Source organism: Sander lucioperca, chromosome 8 (genome assembly GCF_008315115.2).
Source record: "Sander lucioperca isolate FBNREF2018 chromosome 8, SLUC_FBN_1.2, whole genome shotgun sequence".
NCBI classification, from domain to species: Eukaryota; Metazoa; Chordata; class Actinopteri; order Perciformes; family Percidae; genus Sander; species Sander lucioperca.
Genome location: NC_050180.1, coordinates 12,234,059 through 12,254,714, shown reverse-complemented (window position 1 = coordinate 12,254,714; position 20,656 = coordinate 12,234,059).

The following is a 20,656-nucleotide window of genomic DNA, read 5'->3' as shown; positions in this document are numbered from 1 at the left end:
AATCAGCTGTCTCTTAGAAATTACATTTATATAAATATGTTTTGAAAAAAAAAAAAAAACAGTTGCTCTTTGGTTTATGTTCAATGGCAAAAAATGTTTCGTAAATGATGGCCGTGCAAAGTGCAGGACTATTGGCACCTGAGATCAGAATTGGCATGCAAGTGTTTAGTTAGGTATAGACAACAAAATAACTTTGGTTAAGGAAAGATTATGGTTTTGGTTAAATGATAATCAAGTAAACAGCTCGGGAGCAGGTTATGTTGGAGATTAGAGATCAACTGGTGTAAAAGCACTGCCTACTGACCAATCAATACTCGATTGATAATGGAGTCACCGTTCTTAGAAGATCCGGTGGAGCTCGGTGCGCGGAGAGAGAGAGGTGCTCATAAAAGTTAAAACATTTAGAGACCGACAACCCAGTTCAGATTCCCTGATGTTTTTTTTTATGAAAGTTATATATTTTCAGTGGAGGGAATTACGTATAGGCTATTTGTCGGCTTCTTGAGCCGTGTGTTGCCAATGCCCGCTTCGGTTTGAATTATGTTTTTATATTTTTTATTTGCTCTCACGATCGCTTACCACTGCCAGGGTTGCAACTGAAACTAGAACTGCAAGCAGTTATGACGGGGCCCAAGCCTCCGATGGCAGTCAACCCCGATGCCCCGGGGAGTGCTCGAAAGCGGAACCCAAAGCCGGGCAGCGGGGAGGCAAACGTCGGTAATTATCGAGAGGCGCGAGCCACGACGTCTGCGGTACGTCGCCGTTGCAAACGTAGCGGTCAACAGTTCACCTCCACGCATATACAGACTACCTTTAACAATGATATACGAATAGGATTGGAGATGAAAAGTTCAACTGACACGTTACTGCAATCAACTTCGTGGGAAATTAAGAATCAATGCCACCGACATAACCAATCACACTATGACAGACTCTCCACTTAGCAGCAACTGCAATGTTTAATTGTAAATGAATGTAGCCTACTGGCAGTCTGGCACACGTGGGTGCTCAGTATTTTCATCGGCACCTATGAATGGTGTTGATTTTGGATTGAAAAAGTGAGAGAAAAGAGTTGCATTTGTCCACTGTGAAGGTTGTGGAAACTTTGTCAGTAGTATATAGTACACAGGTATGCGCGTGCACGTGAAAACCCGGCAGGTATGCGCGTGCACGTGTGTTTCTAGCGTTTTGATTGGTCGAACCTCCGTGCACGTCTCGCGTGCGCGTTGACGTAATGACGTCATCGCGTCCTTACGTTCGCGGAGCGTGTGTGCCTCTAGCGGCCGATTCTGGGTATTGCATCTCGCGGACGTAATAACGTCATCGCATCATTACGTTCGCGGAGCGTGTGTCTCTAGCGGTCGATTCTGGGTATTGCATCTTGTGGGCGTAATAACGTCATCGCGCCCTTACGTTCGCGGAGCGTGTGTGTCTCTAGCGTCCGATTCTGGGTATTGCATATCATCATTTACATACAAAAACATCTGATAGACCAATGGATAGCTGTTACGATGGGGCTTGCTATTGGTGACTTGTAAATACGCCCTACAGGGTGTGGTTTGTGGTGTTTAAAAACCCTTGTTTCAAGGCGGTCTGATCACTTTTTTATCCTCCGTTTTTAGCTAGTCTGCTAGCTAGCTTTGCTACCACGTTTTTTCCCCTCAACAAAGCCCCTTTGGAGATTTTGCTTTTTCTTACCGTCTGAAAGAAAAAGAGACGGCATTTTTCCAGCAATGTCTTTCTACGCATTTGGACAACAATCCGGATCATCTGGTGTTGAAGAAGGTGAGACAGCTAGAACAGATCCCACTGCATTTGGTTTGAGCCATGTCCATCGAAAAGAGTCATTGCGTTGCGGTGAGACTAATACTGGAGCAACATTCGGTTTGAGCAAGGCCCCCAGAAAAAAGAGATTTCGACCCGACATCTTTTCTACAAGCATGACTGACACGTGTACAGCTGATCTAGAATATTCTGGTGTCAATGGTTACTGTTATTCAATTAGCTACAGTTCCGGATATGTGACATTAGCCATCTATACTAGTGTTGTCGTCGATTTATCTAGCAAAGCTAAAACAGCCTGTACAATGTCTGTAAAAGACTGGAGTCTTTTTCGTGAGGTTGTCTGTCCTGATCTTGACAATCCTGGCTTTCCGGAGCTAGTGTATGTGTCTCAATGGGACAACAGCAATGGGAACGGTATCTATCGTGTGGAAGCAGACCGTTTCACCAGACCAGCAGAGGATTTTATTTTCCTTAGCGTATGCACCGAAAGGGCAAAGTTAGTTGCAGACAGAGGTCGTGAAGATTGGAAGTTAAAGCCGTATCCAGTGTCTAACGAGGAATACGAGAAATGGTTTAAAAACGGCTTCTACATACAATGGTGTGACTGGGAGATAATGAAGACACAGTTTGATACCATCGACTATGTTATCAGAAGAGACAAAATAAGGAATTCTTATGAGAACATAAGAAAAAGATTGATATTTGAGGACGATGCCCAACAGTCTCTGACCCTCCCCAGGACCCTCTATAGACCTAAAATCGTCACACACAAAGACTAACAAAACGGTGGGTCTAATTTGTATGTGCTATTTATTTGCCAAAATAGTTAAAATGCTTTTTTTATTTTTTTGATACTGTGGTTGTAATGTGTGATTTTTTTCTTCCAGAGCCAATGGATTGGTGTGATATGTCCCCTGGAACGCCATCTGGCAGTCCCGGGTTATTTGCACCTCTGACGATAACAGGCTCACCCCATTCCCTTTCATCATCATCATCATCATCATCATCCCCCACTCTAAATCCGGAACACTTCCTATCAGCACCCCCTATGACACCTCCTCTGCCACCGTCTCTATTGATCTGCACTCCGCCCCCTCAAACATATGCTGTATTACAACAGGATGCTGTTGATTGTTCGGACACAGTGGCGCCTGACCAGACGGATGGGGCGGTGTCGTCTTTGTTTATAGACAGTGTTAAAACAGCGTCGCTACATCTTCTTCACATTGTTCTTTACAAGTATTTGGAGGAGCGGTGTTATGGCTGTCAAATAAATCATCCAAGCCAGAAACAGCATGATTGTTTAGAGGGACTACCAGAGCACTTCTATGTGGTCCACTTTGATCAGCTCATGAAAAGACTGTTGACTGATAAATTCATTGGTGTTGTACAGCGTTTTCTGTCCTTTAAACATCTCAAGGCTGACGAGGGACGAATCCTTGGAGTAACAGAAACCGTTTTGTACGAGTTGAAATCGGCTGAAGATGTCACGACTAAAATCAAGGCTATGTATGACGCTTTTGTAGGTGACGATGCAGTTAAAATAGCCGAAATTAGAGAGATTGGGGACTATTGGAGTAATTTATATGCTAGAAAAAACTAACAGGGTGAAAATATGGGGAATTGTTTATGCCTGTTGTATAACCATATCAGCGTGCGATATCACATATCGCATGTATCTGGTATACTAGATCAGGCTGTTGCTAATAATGTGAATGATGTTACAAAATACCAATGTAAGAGTGTTAATGTAGATCATACAGCTGTTTGTAGGTTAGAAAAATTGATGGTGATTGTAAGAAACCAACATAGCACCCCTCCTTGGGAGGATCTGTTGCAGATGTTATTATCCATGTTAATGACACGAGAGAGTGTAGTGGAAACTTTTTGTGATGTCATAGCTAACATCACACACAATTTTAAGATGTTGAAAGTTTATCACCTAATGGCTATGTATACAATGCTTGTAGATACAGTGAGTTTGTATGTGAAAGAAAAACCCTATAACGACGTCTTACAGGATTTGCAAAAACTACATATATTCATAATCAGTAAAAGCAATGTATCCGAATTAGTAAAGATGCTATCTGTGCTAGAAGGTGTTTCACTGTCTTCATGACTGCTGTGTGTGTGTTTTTGTAAAAATAAAAAGGAAGACATAACGCTGTTGTGGTCACATGTTTTTAAATGAATCATGGAGAAGGTTATGCAAAAAATATACTACGACCCATCCCACCCAGGGGGGTTAGGAGGTATACACAAGCTTCGTGATTCCGTCAAAGCATGTACGGGCTTGTCCCCATCGATCCCCGCGGTTAAAAAGTTTCTGTTGAGGCAAGATCCCTACACTCTACACGCCCCTGTCTTGAAACATTTCCCCAGAAATAGAGTGATTGTTAATGGTATCGACAAACAATTTCAGGCTGATTTGGTCGATATGACGGAATATTCTATGGAAAACGATAACGTGCAATATTTATTGACATGCATTGATGTGTTTTCTAAATATGCCTGGGTAATAGGTCTTAAAAACAAAACGGGTCCCGTTGTCACAAGTGCCTTTAAAGAAATACTGGAACAAGGACGCACACCTCTGAAACTTCAAACAGACGCCGGAAAAGAATTTTATAATAAGGTTTTTCAAAAATTGATGACTCTACATAAAATTCACCATTTTTCCACATCGAACGAAACAAAAGCAAGTGTTGTTGAGCGTTTCAATCGGACTTTCAAAACCAGGATGTGGAGATATTTAACGGCTGTTAATTTGCGTCGATATATTGATGTGCTACAAGATATGGTTACCGCTTACAACTCTGCATACCATAGTTCAATAAAAATGGCACCGTCCTCTGTGTGTAAAGACAATGAGAAAACAGTCTTTAACACTCTGTACAAACTGAAACCCCAAGGAATGGTGATGTTTAAATTTCAGACGGGGGACACCGTTAGGATATCAAAGCACAGAGGATTGTTTCGTAAAGGTTACGAACAAACTTTTACAGACGAGTTTTTTACAATATCAAAACGTATAGGCAGGACTCCTCCTGTTTATATACTAAAAGACAATAGTGGGGAGACATTGACAGGGACCTTTTACGAAGCAGAGTTACAGGCTGTGATTGTAGACAAAAACAAAGTGTTCAAAATTGAGAAAGTACTGGCTAGAAAGAAAACAGGTCGTAAAAATCTAGTGTTTGTGAAATGGTTAGGATGGCCAGAGAAATTCAATTCATGGATTTCTGAAAAAGACATAGTTGATGTGCGATAAAAGAGAGGGGCAGACTCTTAAACTAGTCATTGTGACTTGTTAGTGAAAGGGGATCGGAGCTATGAATAAGAACGGATTTTTTGTTACGCTGCCTAGTAATGCCTTGCCAATAGTTTATCCTAATAATAAGATTTGGCAGTACAGAACAAAATTGGCAAAACCGCTCATATTACAGCAGCCCTATGAGGTAGGTCTCATAGAGATTCAATACCCTAGGATATGGAATAGTTTTAGCACAGATGATGCTGAGGTTGAATTCTTTGACACGAAAACAAAACAGACATGCCGAATAGAACTAGCGGTCGGTTGTTATAATACGATCGACAGAATTGTTAAAGAATATAATATGAAATGTGCGTCTAACCCAATCCTAGTACCCATAACTATGAGTCACAACAATATCACTAATAAGATATTTTTCACGGGAGGTGATGGGTGGCATATTGTATTTAAAGGACGTTTGGCCGAAATTCTAGGGTTCATTCCAGACACGGTGTTTGAAATACACATCGGGCCCCGTTTAAAATGTATAGCCCCACACCCTGCGGAAATTCATGGGGGGCGTTATAATATATTTATTTATAGTGACATTGTGGACTACCAGCTAGTCGGCGATAGTCATGTACCTCTACTACGCTGTATAAATATCTCTGATGAGAACAAACGTATGCCCACTCTGAGTTACGACAGTCCTCACTACACATCGCTGTCACGCTCCACTATTACTGACATTCAAATAGATCTGCGAGACGACCAAAATAAGCATATCCCTTTCTCGTACGGAAAAGTAATTGTCAAACTACATTTTAGACCTGTGAAACAGCATTAAAAATGATGCGGAAAGCGTACACGGCGGATGACGGAAGGTATATGGCTTATTATATGAATCAAGCCGGTGGAGAGTTACAGGGCTTTATAGGCTCCAGTACGCAGTATGGTCAGGGTCTAGGAGGTATATTCCGAAATCTTTTTCGAATGGCTGTCCCTCTTTTAAAAAAGGGTTTTAATATCGCCAAACCTCATCTGAAAACAGCTGCCAGTGGTATTATAGGAGATGTGGTGACTAATGTCAGGAACGCAGTTGCATCCAGACAGCAGGGAAAAGGTCTCGTGGTGTACAGACGCCGAGCATTAAAAAGAACCCCCTCAGGATGTGGGCGTAACCAAACTGTGAACAAAAAGAATAAAAACACAAGCAAAAAACGAAGGGTCGTCAAAAAGAAGACAGCTGTCCAAAGACGCAGAGCACCGAATCGTCGCTCTTTGTTCCTGACGTAAGCACCCTCGTATGTCAGAGCAACAGCATCTTTGGGAATGAACAGGGTCTTAAATACTCCCATACAGGAGGAGGCCAATGTCGCGTATGCAAACGGATCTAGGCCAGTGCACTCATGGAAGGCCTCTCTGTATATTTTGCATGCTTTAAGCAAAACCGTCACATCATTAACACAATAGGTGCTCAGCTCTTTTCGAAAGTCAAACGGGGTGTCGCTGACCGTAACATACCAATCCATGAACGTTTTCTTAGACTCGTCAGTCATAGCGTCATAACCATATAGAGATGGTGGAGGATGTGGACCTATATAATTCTCATTCTCTCGTGTGTTGAACGCATGGGGGAAAAACCCCTTGAGCAGATCTGAGAACCCCATGGCAGCAGGTGTTTTAGATAGAGCCATAGGAATAAAACTGAATGAGTCTATCCATCGCTGATCATAAGTAGAATCGTTCATCAGTAGCACCCTAGAACCACGCATAGTAATAGTTGGACAGTGTTTCTGGCTCACCAGATACTCTAAAACTATGTAACTGTCAAAACCTGAGGCATTGTGGGCTATAAAAGTATAACCTTTGTATTTTGGCTGTCTGTAGTTCTGAATGAATAATGCTACGCAGTTTGACGTTTCGTAGCAGTTTTTCCTGCCTTCCATATCCATAACGCATACAAAATTAGCTTCATGCCTCCCGTCATGATATCGTGTCTCGAAATCGTAAAAGAGATACTTATCATTAATTTCTTTGCGTTTGAGGGGTTGGATAAAGCACTCATGAGTTGTGGCGCCTAAAGGCACTCTACAATGCAGACATTTTGGGGTTCTACAGACGTGTGGTTTTTTAGCCGTCCGGTATGTCATGTGGCAGTCCTCACAATATTTGATTCGGTCGCAGGGTATGAGACGGTGTTTCATATCAGGTTTTTTATGGTTTTCGAAGCACTGTTGAGATTTGCATATGCGCTTACAGTCTGGGCATTTAATAGTTTGACTGGGTATACAAGCGGAGTAACATACATTACAAAGCAAACTGCACCTGTGCTCCAGGGCATGCTCGTAGGTCTTGTAACAACCATCGCAGACGTATGAAGCACCGAAAAAAGACGTTTTATTTACAATGAGATAATAATGCTCATCATGCAAATACAGCCATGCTGTTTTCACATTTGGTTCGTCGTGCGTTTTGAAAATCTGTGGTTTTTTACAACCGGCGCCATGATGGAATATTACAATTTTCATTTTCAAATGTTTCTGAAATCTGTCAACATCAGAGAACGAAACCTTATGTGTATTTTCAAATCCCAATTCCCCGTGTAGCTGTTTCGCATAATTTATCTTTTCGCTTGGTGACAAGCTGCTGTTGACATAATGGGCCAGACAGAGAGCAAAGCAGAGATTGTCATTTCCTTCGTTATTCTTGGGATTGTATAAAGCATTGCCTTTTACCGACAATATTTCATCGTAACCAACGCTTCCTAGTTTTCGACGGCCCCCAGGTTTCCCACCCGACATATTACGAGCTATTGTCACAATTAATTCTAAAGCGTCATCGGTCAGTGAATTATCGTTACTTTGCATAGCTTGAGAGACTTGTTCCAGAAATGTATCTGTGTTATAGCCATCACTTGAGTTCAACATCGTTTGAATAGGGACGTCTACGGCCGGACCCCTTAACTCAACATTTAAAACACTATCCTGTGTTACATTGTCCAAAGCCCTCTCTATTAAACTTGTTAGGGTACTATACACCCTGTCAGGCACACTACCAATATCTGTCAAATCAATATTTCGAAGGTCGACATGTTGACGAAATTCAGCAGCATTAAAAATGGGCATCTGTCTGGATGCTATTTCAGACGTTACCTTAGAAACACGCCCCTCCCCATGCTGTACACCCCCCTGAGGATTTTCTGAAGGTAACGATGGGGGTCTGTGAGTACTGGTGGACGGTTGAGGACTGCTTTGAGCATTTGCGCAAGGACGATTTGATGGTCGGACACTCGCAAAACATTCTGAAGGTAGCGACGGGGGTCTGTGAGTACTGGTGGACGGTTGAGGACTGCTTTGAACAGATGCACAGGGACTATTTGGCGGTCGGACACTCGCAAAACATTCTGAAGGTCTATTGCAGGGATATACATTTGAAGGACCATTATTTGACAACGCTGTTGTGACAAGCCTATCTGGTTGTGTTATTGTACTGGTGTCGCTCTCACTATCGCTGTCGCTGTCGCTATCACTATCACTAGAAATAGAGCGAACCCACGCTTCGAATATTTTTGTCTGTTTCTCACGCAATCGTAAAGCGTCCTGATGATTGTGTGCTGCTCTTGTGTAATCGTCCTCACAAGGCCAGTCTAGCTCGTCATCACTACTGCCACTACTACTACTACTACTACTAACGTCACACTCACCTATCGGATCAGATTTCTTTTTTTTTTTGGACGGTGGAGCCATTTTGCAAATAAGGTGCCGCTTTTTTTTTTTTAATTTATTTTATTTTTATATAGCGCAAACTATAGACTGATTTAATGCTTTTTTCCCTTGGTCTTTTTCATTTTCTTTTTTATTGTCTTTTTAAGGCCTGATAACAGAGGGGCAATCAGTGTATTGAGAGAGTCGGTCTGTTCAGATAGCTTTGTTCCAAAATCTGTGACCATGTCAACCAATAGTGTATTAGAGGCTTGTAGGGCAGCTACTTTATTCACAAGATTATCGTTACTTTTTTGTAATTCGTTTAGTTTGGATTCTATTTGTTTAGAACGGATTTCTGACGCAGTTTGGCGGAATGTTGTGTTGGCACAATACTCAAAAAGTTCTTCACCCTGAAACAACGTGGTATGCTCAGAAACCCCTAGGGGAACACGGGGTTCCAAAAGAGTGCTAGTAATATAACCATGATCGGTTTGATTACCAGCGAATGGATCGTCTCGTATATTTACAGGAATAGTTACTGATGTGTCACCAATGCTACGGTTGTTATCTGACACAGTTACTGTGGGCTTGAATGAAACTAATTGTGTATGTAGGGGTGTTGTGTCTGCTATATAGTCATTATCATCATCAGAACAACGTAAAGCACCTACATTATATTCAGGGACCTCCAGCAAAGCTTCCTGATTGGGCTGGTGTGATGTAAGTGATGTCTCGGCTAGGACAGGGGCTTCAGAGCGTTCTCCTACAGCTTCCTGATGGGATTGATGGGATGCAAGAGCTGTCTCTGACAGGACAGTGGCTTCAGGTCCTTCTTGGGGTTCTACGGCAGGTTTTGTCTAGGGGGAATAACAAACATTTTTGGTTAAATAAAGGCACACACACACACACACACACACACACACACACACACACACACACACATCAAAACCAAACACACACACACACAAACCTCAAAACCAAACACACACACACACAAACCTCAAACGGTGTCCTTTGTAATGGCGTAGCCCTTTGTTCACTCTCAATAGAGGCACTCCGGGGGGTATATGACTCTGGGGCTCTAGGTGTGAAATCCACCTCCTCAGATGCCAAATGCAAAGTCACTAGGTCTGAGACCGCTTTTAGTTGCTGAAACAAAAGGACAATCCGTTTTAACAATGTATACATTATATCAAAATATTTTAAAATAGTAAATATAGTCGGTTGAATACAAGGGTTTTCTTACCTCGGTGTCAGCGACAGAACCATTAGATACAGCGTTCAGGGAAGGCGAGGGTTGAACAAAGGTATGACGTGGCCTTTTGGGCGGTAAGCCTTCTGGGGTTGTCTTTTCAACCTAAACATTACATTACATTATCAGAAAAGCCTTTTTTTAAAAAAAAAAAAAAATACAACACACTATTTTACAGCTTTTCTTTTCAACTCACCTCAACAGCTCTCTTCTTAGATCTCTTCTTAGGCTTACGTAGACATTCGTTTAGGATCCACGGTGGAAACTGCGTGAAATCCCCCTCCTCAGATGCCAAATGCAAAGCCACTAGGTCTGAGACCGCTTTTAGTTGCTGAAACAAAAGGACAATCCGTTTTAACAATGTATACATTATATCAAAATATTTTAAAATAGTAAATATAGTCGGTTGGATACAAGGGGTTTTCTTACCTCGGCGTCAGCGGCAGAACCATTAGATACAGCGTTCAGGGTAGGCGAGGGTTGAACAAAGGTATGGCGTGGCCTTTTGGGCGGGAAGCCTTCTGGGGTTGTCTTTTCAACCTAAACATTACATTACATTATCAGAAAAGCCTTTTTAAAAATACAACATACTATTTTACTGCTTTTCTTTTCAACTCACCTCAACAGCTCTCTTCTTATGCTTAAGATTGCGATCCTTCGACCGGATCCTTTGTTCCCCGGGGGATTGTCTAGACACAGTACCTAATGACGCAAGCTAGATAAAATATATGTCCCAAAATCGTTTTAATTCATGAATGGCTGAATGCTTTAAATATCTTACAATATGCTTAAACAGAAGATATGCTTTTTAAAAGGTACTTACCACATGTATGCATAGCTGCAAAAAAACGAAGTCTCTCTCTTTCTTTCTTTCAAACAAAAATAATTAAGAAGCAAAAAACTCCAAAGGGCTTTGTTGAGGAAGGCTGTGAAAAACGAGGTAAAAAGTTAGCCAGTAGACTAGCTAAAATGCTTGTTAAAAAGCTAGCCAGGTACCGTGGAACACGGAAAAACGTGGTAGCAAAGCTAGCTAGTAGACTAGCTAAAATGCTTTGTTAAAAAAGTGAGCCGGGCGCCTTGAAACACGATGTTTTAACCCCTGCAAGACACACCCCTGTAGGGCGTTTTTACAAGTCACCAATAGCAAAAAAAAAACCCTTTTTTACATGATCTAACAAACGTTTTTTATTTTTTAACACATTTTTACCAGCGCCATAAGGGACAAACCCTCCAACAGGCTTTTTAATTCATAAATGACTGAATGCATTAAATATCTTAGAAATGCATTAAATACCTTACAATATGCTTAAACAGAAGATAGCTTTTAACATTTACTTAACAGAAGATAGCGTTTAAAATTTACTTACCCTTGTAGATGTTGCTGCAAAAAAAAAACGAAGTCTCTCTCTTTCTTTCTTTCAAACAAAGAATTAAAAAGCAAAAAACTCCAAAGGGCTTTGTTGAGGAAGGCTGTGAAAAAACGAGGTAAAAAGTTAGCCAGTAGACTAGCTAAAATGCTTGTTAAAAAGCTAGCCAGGTACCGTGGAACACGGAAAAACGTGGTAGCAAAGCTAGCTAGTAGACTAGCTAAAATGCTTTGTTAAAAAAGTGAGCCTGGCGCCTTGAAACACGATGTTTTAACCCCTGCAAGACACACCCCTGTAGGGCGTTTTTACAAGTCACCAATAGCAAAAAAAACCCTTTTTTACATGATCTAACAAACGTTTTTTATTTTTTAACACATTTTTACCAGCGCCATAAGGGACAAACCCTCCAACAGGCTTTTTAATTCATAAATGACTGAATGCATTAAATATCTTAGAAATGCATTAAATACCTTACAATATGCTTAAACAGAAGACAGCTTTTAACATTTACTTAACAGAAGATAGCGTTTAAAATTTACTTACCCTTGTAGATGTTGCTGGAAAAATGCCGTCTCTTTTTCTTTCAAACAAAGAATTAAAAAGCAAAATCTCCAGAGGCCTTTGTTAGGGAAAAAACGTGGTAACAAGCTAGCTAGATTAGGGAAAAAACGTGGTAACAAGCTAGCTAGCAGACCACGAGCTGTGTGCCCAGTCTCAATCGCTAAGAAATGGGTCAAGGTCTGACCGCGAGACTCTCGAGACTCGCCCACAGAAACGGCACCTAGAGACACACCCCACAGCGCGAACTTAAGACTGAAGCAACGTCATTACGACCGCGAGATGTGCTCCCTGCATCGGCCACTAGAGACACGGCCGAGCCGGTAACGTAAGGATGCGCTACCCAGAATCGACCGCTAGAGACACACACGCTCCACGAACGTAAGGTCGCGATGACGTTATTACGGCTGCGAGCTGCCCTCCCTGCATCGGCCACTAGAGACACGGCCGAGCCGGTAACGTAAGGATGCGCTACCCAGAATCGACCGCTAGAGACACACGCTCCGCGAACGTAATGATGCGATGACGTTATTACGCCCACAAGATGCAATACCCAGAATCGGACGCTAGAGACACACACGCTCCGCGAACGTAAGGGCGCGATGACGTTATTACGCCCACAAGATGCAATACCCAGAATCGACCGCTAGAGACACACGCTCCGCGAACGTAATGATGCGATGACGTTATTACGTCCGCGAGATGCAATACCCAGAATCGGCCGCTAGAGGCACACACGCTCCGCGAACGTAAGGACGCGATGACGTCATTACGTCAACGCGCACGCGAGACGTGCACGGAGGTTCGACCAATCAAAACGCTAGAAACACACGTGCACGCGCATACCTGCCGGGTTTTCACGTGCACGCGCATACCTGTGTACTATATACTACTTTTGTCAGGTGGCTTAAGAAGTTTGTTTATTGTAAAAAACCAGAGGAGCAAGCAAAAGCGAAAACCAAAATGGAACGTAGGAGGCAAACATCAGTAAATATTGAGAAGTGTGAGCTGCAAGGTCTGTGGTACATTTCCATTGCAAATATCCCATTAACATTGAGTAAAAGGGCCAAAACTCGTCTACGTTGATTATAGCGCCCCCTAATGGCCGATCTTCGCCAAATTTGGTAGAGAGCCTCCGAGCGCATGGCGAACTAGCATAACAAGATTCGTGTTGATTGCATTTACTGTGGCAGAGATATTGCAATTGCAAATTTCCCATTAAAATGCATTGAGTTATTGGCCAAAACAAATAAACGTTGCTTATAGCACCCCCTTAAGGCCTATCTTCGCCAAATTTGGTACAGAGCATCGCAGTGGCATGTTGAACAATGATCTCAAGTTCTTTGCTGATAACATTTAATTTGGATATGATACGATACGTGTGATAGCTAGCTAGGAAAATTTGTTTGGTCGTCAAATGCGCATACTTTAACGTAGCAAAATTCCTTGAGTGACTTTTGGTCACGTCCATCTGGAGATGCTACCTGCCAGGTTTCGTGCTGATCCGTCGCACGGCCTAGGACGAGTTCGAAAAAGTTGGTTTTGCGCATTGCGGAAAAAAATTTAAGCGGAAATGGGCATGGCCTATATCATGTGATTCAGCTTGATTCAAGGAAGACGTGGATATAAGGTTTTTTAATGTGCGATGTGTAATGTGGGAGTTAAAAGCAAAAAAACATTATAGCGCCACCTAGTGGTCCACATGTGTAATTTTTGGTAGGTGTGGTCCATGACCCATTGTCTATCTACCCTGTACATTTAAAGTTGTTCACATTAGTATAAGTAGTAAATTTAGACGTGGGTTCCATAGGCCACGCCCACTTTGCCCCCTCTGTACCCCACTCTAGGGGGTTGGCCTCAGGATTGTCCCTAGATGGTACCCACCAAATTTTGTAAAAATCAGATTAGCGGTTCATGAGATATAAACTTTTTGTAATTGTAGCGCCCCCTAGTGGCCGATTTTTGTAAAACGTGTGGGTGACCTTCAGAGGATCATGCTAAACAAGAATCTAAAGTTTGGCGTTGATGGCATTTATTTTGGCCGAGATATGGCAAAGTTGGTGTTTTCATAGTTAGCTACACAAATTTGTTTGTGCGTAATATGCGCAATTTTTATCCTATCAAAATTATTTTTATTAACTTTTTGTCCGGCCCATCTGGAGATGCTACCTGCCTAATTTCGTGCCGATCGGTCGCACGGTCTAGGAGTTCGAAAAAGTAGGTTTTGGATAAATCGCGATTTTTCACGAAAAAAAGTCTAGGCGGAAATGGGCGTGGCCTATATCACGTGATTCAGTTAGATCCAGGGAACGCGTGGATACATGGTTTTTAAATGTCCGGTGTACGGTGTGGGAGTTATAGGGCCAAACGCGTTTTTTCTGCTATAGCGCCACCTAGTGGTGGAAGTGGGTCAATTTTTGCGGAGTTTCAGAGCAGTCCTGAAAATGCCAACCCCCCACCATGTACAGTTTAGGCTGTAGTCAGGGTTTTAGGCGGAGAAGAATAATGACTATGATGATGATTAATCAGTAGAAAACCAATAGGGTTCTACAGCCCTGCTGTGCGAACGGCATACCTTTGCTATTGCCCGTTCTTGCAGACTCGGGCTTGGACCCCTAATAATAGGCTAAAGCACAAGTATAATTATGGTCAGATCTTGTGCCTGACTGATGGGTTGATGATAAGCGTTGAAATTTACGCATTAACAGCGTCGGCTATTTTTTTTGCCAGCTTTCCTTCCTGTTTTAGGAAGCAGCAACTGTATTGCGTTTTGCCTGTAAAACCGTGTCTGTGTTCTTCATATTTATGTAGAATTATAGTTTGCTCTTCTTATGTAAAATATGCGGCTCTGGTAGATGTTTGCGATTGGTCATGATGTGAAACATCGCCTCTTTTAAGATTGGCTGGATTGCGAAACCCTGGGTTGATTGAACTAGTTGTTAACCACCATCGTGACACAGCTTATGCGGGACCGCGGCTGTTAGGTTTGGTGAAGCCAGGTAACGATAGTTACGTTGTTGTAACTCCAGATTCTATGAGTGTAGGCGTAGCCCTCTAAGGCTGACGCTATTGGATGGAATCCCTTCACGCATGCGCAGTCGTGAAGATTTTTCTTTCCCGCCTTAGCGCTCAGCGTGGTCCTCTCTTACGTCCGCAAGTCCTGTATAAAACAGGGGCGAACCCGTTGTTCTGCTCCTAACATCAATGGAGCAGGTGATCCGAATCTTAGAGGGCTACGCCTATACTCATAGAATCTGGAGTTACAATAACGTAACTATCGTTCTATTTCGTATAGGCTTCACCCTCTATTGGATTAGGGCGAAGCTGAAGTAGTCAATGCCACCTGCGACACTGGGTCCACAAGTGGAACATTACCAGCTCCTTCCCTAGTTGAACTAACAGGACAATGTATCAGATAATATATATTATTATTATTATTGATAAAACCCCCGTCATGATTATTAATTGGACTAATACTTTATTGTGAGGCCTAACTCATGATTGTGGAAGTGCATTATTGTTGATAATTGTTACCATGATTAGTAATTGTGGGATACCCACATTCCTCTCTGCCACCAGTGCAGGAGGGATGGGGTCAGCAGGCAAAAAAAAACATAAATGCGGCTGCACCAGCGGCTGCTAGTGAGTGAGGATAAGACCGACATATCACGCAGATAGAAACGGATGAAAGGGCATGGGGATGCCCAGGAGGCCGCTGCACAGATGTCAGCTACTGCCATGCCCTTGAAAAGGGCCGTAGACGCTGACAACGCTCTCGTAGAGTGTGCTCGGATGCCCTGAGGGGGCTCCATACTGTAAGCCTGGGTGATAGCTTCACACAGCCACACTGTTTTGAAAGGGCCACACCTCGGGAGTGGTCCCTGTAGTGTACGAACAGCTGTTGTGTTCGCTTGATGTCTGCTGTGCGTAAAACGTACTGTGATAACGCGCGCACCGGGCACAGCCGGTGGAAAACCTCCTCTGCGTCGTTGTCATGAGGTGGAGGAAAAAAAACCCTTGAGGGAAAACACCCTTGACCGAAAAGAGCTTGTCAAAGCCTTCGGCGTGAATGAAGGGTTTGGCTGTAAGGTGGCTGCACTCCCGTCCCCTCTAATAGAGAGGCAGGACGGTGAAACCGACAGCGTGCATAAATCACTCAACCTCTTAGCTGTCGTCAGGGCAAGGAGGAGCGCTGTTTTTAGTGACAACAACCTATGAGAGTCTTGTGCCAAAGGCTCGAAAGGGGGTTTCCCCAGAGCTCGAAGCACAATTCCCATTGGGGTGAGAGAGAACGTACAGCGGACTTCTGTCGCCTGGCCCCCATCAAAAATCGTTTCACCAGGGGGTGCGCAAAAACTGACCTCTCACCATAGCCTTCGTAGCAGGATGAAATGGCTGCCGCGTAGGCTTTGACTGTAGACGGGGCCAAATCATTATCCACTAATGTTTGCAGGTAAGTCAACATGAGGGACAGAGGGCACGATGTGGGCTCTGCGCCTTTTTCCACACAACAGCTTTGAAAGGCAGACCAACGCCCTATGTATCACGCCGTAGTAGAGGGGGCTCTGACCCCCTGGATAGTGCGCACAACGGCAGGGGGCAAGCCTAATCTCTCCAAGTGATCCAGCGGCCAGGCCCATAGCCGCTGGTTTATCACCGGGAGGTGGGATATCGCGCCATTCACTTGTGACAGTGCGTTCTGGCGCCACGGCAGTTGCCAAGCAGTTGCCAAGACGTGTGTCACATGTGACGTCACTCCCGGCCGTCAGGGTCCAGGGGTTTCCCCAGTACGCCAGGTCCGACTAAAGGGAAGGAGGGATGGTTAGCATCCGCCACTTGTGGCGAATTGGGTTGAGGTGCAGAAGATGGAACCATCTCTGAATCTTTCTCATGTGGAGGAGACCAAGGGGAACCACCACGTGACTCGTCGCCATCATACCCAGGAGGCGCATGACAGACAGTGCCGACACTGTCGAGCGAGGCGTGATGTGTGACAGCAGCGAGCTCAGCGCGTCCAGCCTTGGTGCTGACAGTCTGGCTCTCATGACGGTCGAGTCTATGTCCACACCCAGATAGACTATTGGCTGTGTGGGGACCAGTGAGCTTTTCTGCCAGTTTATGGCAAAACCCAGTGTCTGCAGGTGCCGCACAGTTTCCAATGTGTGGAGCGCAGCCTCCCCTCGGGAGGGGGCCAAAACGAGCAGATCGTCTAGATAAAAAAGGACTCTGATGCCTTTTTTGCATAACGGCTGAAGTGCCGTCTCCATGCATTTGGAAAACGTGCGGGGGGCCAGCGAGTATCCGAAAAGTATGTGAAACGGGCGTTCCGTGATGTACCAGTTGAACTGGGACAGGTCGAGGATGGGACGTATCCCGCCTGTCTTTTTTGGTGTGAGGAAATAACGGGAGTAAAACCCCCCGTTCTCCTCCCCTAGGGGGATGTGGGAAATGGCCCCTTTTCTCAGCAGCTCCTTTAGCTCTGATTTCAGAGCCGGTGTCTCTGCCTGAGATGGCATAGTTGTCTCCAAGACGCCGGCAAAGCGAGGTGGGAGGGGGGAGGCGAACTGCCCTGTGTAGCCCTGTGTTATTAGTTTTGACATCCATGAATCCATGAGTGTCAAATCTCTCCATGCTGCGCTGCGCTCTGTGAGCGGGCGCACGCATGTCGGTGTGTTGTCTAATGACATGGTCAACAGGGAGCGCAGAGCCCGTTCCGCCGCTGTGCGAGATGTGTGGCCGTGTTGCGCAGCCCATGGTAGCGCTTCGTCGAAAGGGCGACGGCCGGTCACCATCAGTTAAGACGGGAGCGGCCACTGGGTCAGAACCCTCCTCATCCTGCTGGAACAGCCGGTGGGAGAAGGATGTCTGCGTGACGCCGCGTATTGTGCGCGGGCGCTCGCTCCCACTATTTATACAGTGAGAGAGCGGTGGAACTCTGTGTGTGGCGGCGGGCCGGTGTATGTCTGTGTGGGGAATGACAGGGGACAGGGAGCAGGGGCTGTCTGGTTGAGGGGAAACTGCTCTTTAGATACAGGGAAGTGTAGGGCCGTTGTGGTTTCCGCTCTCAACTGGGGAGAAACAGACGTTCCCCGTGCCCCGTCAATGCCAGTGTCACCGCTGCTTTCGGGGTGGCTCGGGGGGCAGGTTAGACCAGGTTGGGGCTGGCCGCATGGTTTTCCGGCCCCGTGGAGCCTGCCAACTAGGTGGAGCAGGCTGCCGCTGCGGGGAAGGCGGGCGGGGCGGAGGAGCGGAGGCTGAGGCCCCGGAAGACGCAGCCGCAGCAGTGGCTGCAGGGCGTCTCCTCCTAGGGCGGCTGTCGTGGCAGTGCCGGCGTTGTGGTGGGGGTGCCGCTTTCCATGATCCAAGCCTCCAAAGTCTCTCCGCCTCCTCGGCTGCCTGGTTCATGTGAGACGTGGCAGTCTGTAGGCGGGGCCCAAATAGCCCATCGGGAGCTATGGGGCTGTCCAGGAGCTCACATCTCACCTCCGCGGGTAGCTGAGACATGTGGAGCCAGATGTTGCGCTGGGCCACAGTCTGCCATTCCATTATCTGAGACAACGCCACCGTGAATGCCGTCGTCAGGGTGAGGATGGCGGTCATAGCCTTGCCGATCTCCGTGGCTAGCTCCGAGGGAAGCGCCCCCGGAGTGGTGGCCATGGTGGAAACAGCAGAGGCTAGCAAGGCGATGTTTTGTGCCGCGAGGCCATGGGCTGCACACTGGTGTGAGCAGTCGGTAACCTGCGCACAGACCTGGTCTCGGGGGGACGGAGGTGTGGGCTTCCGGTGCCCGAAAAAGGTGGCTCTCGAGAGCAAGATTGGACGCCAGGCTCTGCTCCAGAGCCTGGCGTCCATCTTGAGGGAAAACCAGCCTCTGTGTCGCCGTGCACCCAGGTAAAAGGCGCGTAGTGGGAAACTGGAGCCTTCCCAGGCTGGGAAAACGCCTCCTCCACAAAAGGCCGAAGCTCCGAGAAGCGTGGCCACAGCGGGGCTCGTTTGGACGGCGGTTCCTGGTCATAAACATCTCTGCTCAGGAGGCCGCGAGCAGGGGCTGGGAGTTCAGCCGGCATCGCTATGCCTCTCAGGTCTGCTGCCTTCTTTATGATGTCCGGCAGGTCCAAGAAGAGGACCTTGGCGGTGGAGAGTGGAGCCGTCCACGGCAGAGGGGAAGATCGCAGAGGCGATGCCTCTGGCCGTTCTGGGGATGGGGAGAGCCGCAGAGGGAGGGCGTCGATCCCCGTCTCGAGGTCCAGTCTTCCCATGGGGGAAGAGGGAAAACCGGCGAAAGAAGCCTCCTCTGCGGAAGACGAGACATCGGACTCGGGTCCGTCGAGGGGGTCCTCTCCCAGCAGAACATCCAGGGTGTCATCTCGATGGTCTGCCCAGCTGCCGTCCCCCCCGCCCTTGACCTGGAGCGCCAGAGTGGCGTCCACCCGCCGTTTAAACTCTTTAGATGGCAGGAGGGCGCAGTACGGGCAAGAGGCCTGAGGGGAGGTCGCTGCTTTGGCGTGATCGGGACCGAGGCAGGACTCGCAGCAGGGGTGGAGATCTGCCGGCAGGATGTAATCCGGTACAGAGGCGAACACCGCTGGAGGTAGAAGTCTTGATTCTTGCTAGCGCTGAAGAGAAACTAGGAGCAGAACAACAGGTCCGCCCTTGTTTTATACAGGACTTGCGGACGTAAGAGAGGCCCGCGCTGAGCGCTAAGGCAGGAAAGAAAAATCTTCACGACTGCGCATGCGCGAAGGGATTCCATCCAATAGCGTCAGCCTTAGAGGGCGAAGCCTATACGAAATAGAACTGAAAGAAATCCAGGGCATGTTGATTCGTAGTACAGGCCTCTGGTTGTGATCTTTAGATACACTGATGGAGAAGTGCATTTTACTTTGCATTAATTATAGTGTGTGCCATTCTTTATTGTATGTTGTACAACTAGGACACACATGCATCAGGTGTAACTAAACAAATCAATGTTCCAGCTCAAATCAACTGATGTATTGTGGAAATAACTGTTGCTAAGCCTCTGCTCTGGGTAAAATGCCAAGCTGTTGGTCCTTGTGCTAAAAATAGTCAAAAATCATTTCATGCCAGTATTATTTAGGAGATACCTCAAGTTCTAGTTTTTCTAAAATAAAAAAATAAAAATTCAAACTGAGAAAAATGGTTTTCTGAGAAAGCTGTAAAGAAAACAATACAACAAGTGTGGTTTTACTAAATGTCAGATCTTTTTTTTTTTTTTTTTTACTGTTTACAATATCTGAACCATTTTTACAGCACTCTGAACTGCTCACTTGATCCTTGGACAGTTATCTACACTTTCAACATGTTTGCTATGCAACAAAATCCACTTTATGCTACAAAATGATTGAAAACAAAAAGCACTTGTTCGTAGCCTTGTAATTCTTTCTTTTTTTAACATTAAAGCTTGGAGTAGAAGAACAGAGGTATGACACATAAATCTGTCTGCATTGCATTAGCACACAAAAGACATCTAATAAAAGGCTGACCTTCACGCCATGTTTTTGAGGGAACCTGCAGTTTTAAAGTCAAAGTCTTTATGCCAGATAAGCAGTAGTGCATTTTAATCCTCTCTCTGCTGAGTGGGGCATCTGGTTAAATAACTGCCTTTTCACCTCTTCCCTTTGTAGTGGGGATTTCTGTTATGGCTGCGCTTCCTTCCGCAGATCCCCAAGACCTCAGATCCACCCATTGTATAGGCACATTGTGTCAAGCTTAA